The sequence below is a fragment of the Quercus robur genome, chromosome 2, assembly GCF_932294415.1.
Source record: "Quercus robur chromosome 2, dhQueRobu3.1, whole genome shotgun sequence".
In the NCBI taxonomy this organism is placed as follows: Eukaryota; Viridiplantae; Streptophyta; class Magnoliopsida; order Fagales; family Fagaceae; genus Quercus; species Quercus robur.
In genome coordinates, this window is record NC_065535.1 from 62,509,233 (window position 1) to 62,515,741 (window position 6,509).

The following is a 6,509-nucleotide window of genomic DNA, read 5'->3' on the forward strand; positions in this document are numbered from 1 at the left end:
TTCTTTCAGCTCTGATTCTTTTGAAAGTTCCTGGTTGGCTATCTTCTTTGGGATGTGCTGAGGTATGCCCTTCTCGGCATCCCCATTTCTGGCGTTTTCCACTTTTCCCTTTTCTTTTCCATCCGGGTGGAATCCTGCTCTGCCATTTTGAAAGCCACTTGTTATCATTCTTTCTTCTATGCTTCTCCGTTTTGGTTCCTCGAGGCTTTTTCTGTCTGTGCCATGAGAGGTCGCTGGGTTATACTGGCGTTTGTGTTCTTTTTCTGCTTTTGTTTCTTGTTTCCTTCTTCTGTCTTTTTCTATCGAGCTGTCCTAGTCTTCCTTTGTCTTTGTGCCTGAAGGGGTCTGCACCTCTTGAAGGTTCCTGAGGATCCTTGCTTCTTATCCCTTGTCGTGATCCTCTTTTTTGGATGCTTCTTTGTCTGGGCTTCAGGATCCCCTGGGCTTTTTTATTCCTTCATGGGTTTCCTGCGTCTGTTACTTTGGGCTTAGCTTTATTTTTCCTTTTGGGCTTGACTTATTCTTTTGGGCTTCCTTTACTATGATCCTTTTTAGACCTCAACAGAGTTTTAGCTCAAATGACACATGCTCCTCCCTCACTTATTTATTTATTTTAATAAGTAATCTAGCTAGTGATTTTGTGTCTCAGACTTGGATTATTGTGTTTGTAGGTGGAGAGAAATCTTTAGGATGACTAATAGTGAAGAGACAGGTAGTCCGGGTTGCGGTGCTTCAATATTGTGTCACTTTTACAACAACTTTTATTTATTTAATTTATTTTCTCTACAGCACTTATTTCATGACATGGCAACATTTATGTGTTTTAATTATCACTGTTAGAGTCAATTGACTGGAGAATCACTAGCTGGATTTTCTGATTCAATTACTTACCTGATTTAGCAATTTTCTATTGAAAAATATGTATGTCTTGGGATGATATGCTGTTTAGGTTTAAATCATATTTATTTATTGTGCCGTGTTTAGGTTTATTACTAAATTAATCGATTTTAATGTGTTGTTCTAAAGAACTTGTTTGTTCTTTTTCTTATAGACTATGTATTTTTGATTGTTGTGTGAGGTGCGTTGCATGTCTACCAAAATAATTGTCTATTAGTTTTATGCAATAAATTGTATCTTCATTTTACCAACCCCCCACTCCCTAGGTGGGCGGATAGGGAATTTCATTTGCAAATCCAGAACTGTGTTCATTTTCTCTACTCTTTCCTTGCTATTCAAAAAATAAAATAAAATTCTCTACTCTTTCCTGTTTTTGATCAACCATGGAATTTTGGCCCATGCAGTTCGGGAGTTGATGAGCTTGAGAAGCGGTTGGTAGCTCTTAGAAATCCATGAGTTGAAGATTGGATATTTGTGAGTTACTGAATTTCTGCAGGGTAGTTTACTGTAGATATTCTATCTCCATAGGATGCTACTCATTTCAGCATGTATCTTGAGATGCTATTTCATTGTTTTTTTCTATGTATTTTGTGGACTGCCATGGACAGTGATTCTCCATCACATTTGCAAAAAATGTAATTGTTGAACTTGTTTTGTTTTGTTTGCTAGTAATTGGTTGGGAACTTGTTGGGTTTTGGCAATTGTTGAGTGCTTATAGAATTGTAAATTATTTGGGCAGGAATTGTATTTAGCAGGGAAAAAAAGAGGACCTATTAGCCGCGTTTTTAAAAATGCGGCTATGGACAAACCAATGTAGGGGGCTTTAGCCGCGTTTCTAAACGCAGCCCAAAGATAGTCTATAGCCGTGTTTTTAGAAACCCAAAGATAGTCTATAGCCATGTTTTAAAAAACACAGCTACAGGTCTGAGCTTACAGCCGCGTTTGAAACGCAGCCCAAACCGGGCCTATAGCCGCGTTTTCTACAAAACGCAGCTATAGGGCAAAATAGACAAGGCTATAGAACGGTTTAGAGCCGCGTTTTTAGAAACGCAGCTCTAGGTCCCCGCAAGGGGCTATAGCCTCGCCGCATAAGCCGTGTTTGGAAATGCGGCTATAAAAACGCAGCTATAGCCCTTTTTTTTGTAGTGTGGGTCAGATCGGCTTGTTCTTTTTTTTTTTTTTTTTTTCTTGTTTTGATCCAACTTTATTTTAAGAATTTGATTTTCTTTTGTTTTTTGTGTTTTGTGTTTGGATTATGTGAGAAATGGAGAGAATGAGAGAAAAAAAGAAATCCGGAGGAGAGAGAAAGAATTGATATAATAGTAGCTGGGATAATTTTTTAAGCAGAAAAATTGATTTGGAGTTGCTATAGTGTTCTCTAAATTAATAGAAGTACTGTAGCAACTTCAAAAAAATTGGAGAATCTGAGTGTTTAGAGAACCAGTTGGAGTGTGAATAGTAGCATTTTATCTGCCAAAAATAGAGATACAGTGATTGTTGGAGATGCTCTAAGGTTCTTAAGCTCAAATGAGGAACTAAGTTGACGAATAAGGTCATAAATTAATCGAGAACTGTTCTTACGGACCATCATATCATTGAAATATACCAAAAGGAAAATCAAGGAAGATTTGCTACAAATAACTATTAATAATAGACTAATTGACACTTTTTTATGTTTCCAACAAGTACCTCTAGAGTTAAAATTACTCACTCAAATACGAATTCAAAATAAAAAAATAAAAAATAAAATTGACTCTAGAAGCTTCAAAGTCAATATACAGTCATTTAGTTGTGAAGCATTTGAACCAGGCTCTTGGGATTTGTTTAGACCATAAATTGAGTTATGAAAATGACAAACATAACGAGAGAATGATTGATTGACATATCTTGAGGTTGAGACGTATTACGACGTTGCAAAAGCTACAAGAAAATAAACATGTTGTTTTTTGGATAGAAAATAAACTAAACAAGTTAGCTTCTGAATGAAAACCTCGAATCTATGAGAAGTCCCTTGAATCCACAAGGTGATAGGGTTTTGAAATTCACCAAAGAGAAATAGACAAAATATATATTTTATAAATCTGAAAAAAAAAATACCCTGAAGGCTACAATATATTTAAATAGCAAAAAAAAATTTTAGGGCGGCTATGAAAATGCTGAGAAACCCTAATCCGCGCTAATCATGTAGTTAGGTGGCAAAATAGTGATTTTTGCCAAAATAGCAAAATTTAGATAATTGCGGAAATTGAAAATACTGTCTCTAAGAGACGTCCCAAAATAGACAGGACATTATTCTGACTTTTAAATTAAAATTTATTACGGAAAAAAAAAATATTACTATAAATAGCAAAAACACCGTTTTTGAAGCATTAACGAAGGAATTTGCCTAAATTAGGGTGATGCTCATATTCATGAGTCTGGATCAGAATGCCGTTTCTCTTCAATCTGCCAAATTTTATGCAATTCCGACATAGTCGCTTCAATGGCCTCTACTGGCACCCCTTTTGATCTTGCATTGTGGCTTCCAGTGCCCCCTGCTGCTCCAAAAAGGCTTGTACTATCTGTTCTACATCATATTATCTTCCTCACTTAGAATACCTTGAAGAAGGCATTGCTCTATGGTCATTGCTTCAATGTCTAGCCACATGAGATAGTTAGAGAAATGATCATTTTTTAACAATGGCAGGCTTTAATAACGGACTAAAGGTTTCGTCGTAGTCAATGCTATGATAACCCTTGTCTACTAACCTAACCTTGTACCTGGCAATGGACCTATCACAATTGTGCTTGAGCTTATACACCCAATTACATCTCACTACATTTATAGTGGCAAGTGCAAAAATCAAAGACCAAGTTTTCCGCTTTTGGAGGGCATAGCATTCATTCATTTTGGATTTTTAAAACTAATTTGATAGGTGGGAGGCTTAGTTACAGTATAGTCAATGGTGGCCTTGAATCCTAACTTTGGTTTAAGGATCCCATTGTTGGCTCAATCAAGTGTGTATAGGGTCAGAGCTTATAGGAACAAGGATAGGAGGTGGAACTATAGGTGACACAAGAAAGCGGGTGTAGGTGAAGAATCCGAAGAGATAGATGGTGAAGGTTAAAGATGAGAATCAGGAGGAAAAGAATGCTGATTAGTGATTTTCTTCAAAATTTTCAGCTTAGTAGACAATTTTTTTTTTTTTTTAATGAATAAATAAATCCAGACTTCTCAGGGTTAGCCCAACATAATTTGGGCTCAAAGGTGAGAAATTTATGTGAGGCATTTTATATGCAAACATTAATTTGATCCATTAAATACAAAAATTGATGAATAATACTAACTAAACTAATGTTAATTTCATATAAATGATTGAATATTATAGTTGAAGCATAAATTTTAACAAAAAGAAATAAAAATATAATTTTAAAAAAAATTACTTTATCTTGGATATATGATGATGCGTAGTTAAGTAAAGTGGTAATCTAATTTTTAATTTTATATATTGTTTGAGAGAGAGACAGAGAGAGAGAGATTGTTTGGCATGTGGCTTTATAGGAGATTGTTTTACAAAAATTTAAACCTCAAATTATTTGGAAAGACTAATCATCATTGATGATCAAACACAATTGCCACAATTTTGTTTTTTTTTTTTTTTTTGGAAAAATTTTAGGGTTTCAATTGGGTTAGGTTTTTATTAGTCTCCTATTTTGGAAGCCTTACTAAAAATGCTCAAAGTGCTACAAAATTTTCAAAATATGATATGACAATAATTGTAATTGATGAACTTTAATTTAACAACCTAATTAATAAGTGTTTACATTAATTTTTTTTAATTAATAGGTAATATGTCAGTTTGTAAGCCCATAGTAAAATCTATGGTGTTCATAGCATTACTCATTATAAATTTTGGGCCTTTAACAATGGAGGGATAAGGCATTTTTTCCTAGAGGGTAAAAAAAATATTTGGTGGGGACCTTGCTTTGGGACAGCTTCTTATCAATACTTTAACAAATTCAACAATGTAAAACATGTAAAATCATCCACAAAGATTATGCAGAATCTAGAACACTAACATATGGAATGGAGTACCCATACATCACTGTGAACCATATGCAGTGGAGCAGTGGAAGACATCCCAACTTTATTAAAAGGAAGTCTGCGCATCTTAGTACATATAAAATGTTTACAAAGATCATTCATATCCATGGGCTTAGTGGATACATCAATTTTTGACAGTCAGGTAATGTAGAATGTAAGATTCGATTACAACGATAACCTAACCTATTTTGTCAGAGAAGAAAACTGTCTTTAACGACAAGGTTTAATTTATTAATATCGAATGAGAACTGAGATGACGAGACTGAAGTAGATGTTGATTGAGGAGATGTGGATGAGGCTATGTGGAATGGATGTACTCTATAACACCTTCATTGTAGGTTAATCCTACGTAGAAAATTCCATCTCCAACACGGCAAGTGCGCTTGTTACTGTTAGCTTGCAACTTGCAACCTGGTTTGGGTCCAATATTCCAAGTTCCAACAACACATTGGACTAAACTTTTGCCCTGCACTAGACTTTTTGCCCTCTAGGCATCTCATCAGGACTTATACTTCAACAGCGTTCGTGTCAATTATTGTACGATTTTTTTTTTTCCTGATTTATTGTACAAAATATATGAAACAAGAAGTATTTGTTTAATTATCATGCTTCACGAGTCCACACCGCACAACAGGTGACCTACAGTAGACGTTTTCTCTTTTTGTGTTTTTGTTTGAGAAGAAGAGAGGGACCTGCATTTGTAGAAAACTGATTAGGTCCTCCACTAGTGTCAGACATCATGGATGACTAGGACCTAATAATTTGTCCTTCATTAGACTGTCCTATTTTTAATATCTGTATATTATTTACCTACACAACACGCACCTACAATTTGATTCAATAATTGAAATCTTGGTTTCATTTTATGACAATGTTTTTTTGTCCCACTTAATATATGTTTCAATAATTGAAATCGTAGTTTTATTCTATGAGAATGTTTCAATAATTGAAATCTAGGTTTTTTTTTTTTTTTTTTTTTTTTTTTTTTGAGAATCATGAAATCGTAGTTTTATAGTAGCGTCAAGTATTTATCATGTGTTATCACTGATCAATTCTTATCAGTTGAGTAAAATATCTGCAGAAAACCAACTGTCGTGTAATTTTAATTGGGGAAAAAAATTTGTCATGCGACTTGATTTTTAGAAAGCAAACTCTAGGTTGATTTTATCATGAATGATAATACTATAAAGAATAGATTTTCTCTTATTTGAGGCATTGCTTCAGCTCTGTCCACCTTATTCTTCGATTTGATTAGTTTCATTGCCTCTATCCTCTTCTAAGTTCTGTTAGATAGATAAACCCAATTTTTCACCGACTCTTTCACTGCTCAGTAACATGCTTTTGAAAATGCTCTCGGCTGGGTACATCGATCACAACACAAAAACACAAAGAGGTTGTTAAAAATTTGGTGAATCATTCGGTGTCAAGAGACTTTTACCCCTCTCATTTCAGCCTTTTCAGTCATCAACAGAAAGCGTTTTGAGAAATTGTTTTCAAACCTTGTTTTCTATTGTTTTCTTCCCTTGAG

The 6,509-nt window shown here is 34.6% G+C and overlaps 1 long non-coding RNA gene across 1 annotated transcript; it reads left to right on the top strand.

Annotated features, from left to right (window-relative positions):
- Positions 1-570: 570 nt before the first annotated feature.
- On the top strand, positions 571-1,663 carry LOC126714403 (uncharacterized). The gene is made up of 2 exons (XR_007651596.1): positions 571-721; positions 1,302-1,663. It is a non-coding gene; the product is annotated as an uncharacterized LOC126714403 (long non-coding RNA).
- The last annotated feature ends 4,846 nt before the right edge of the window (positions 1,664-6,509 follow it).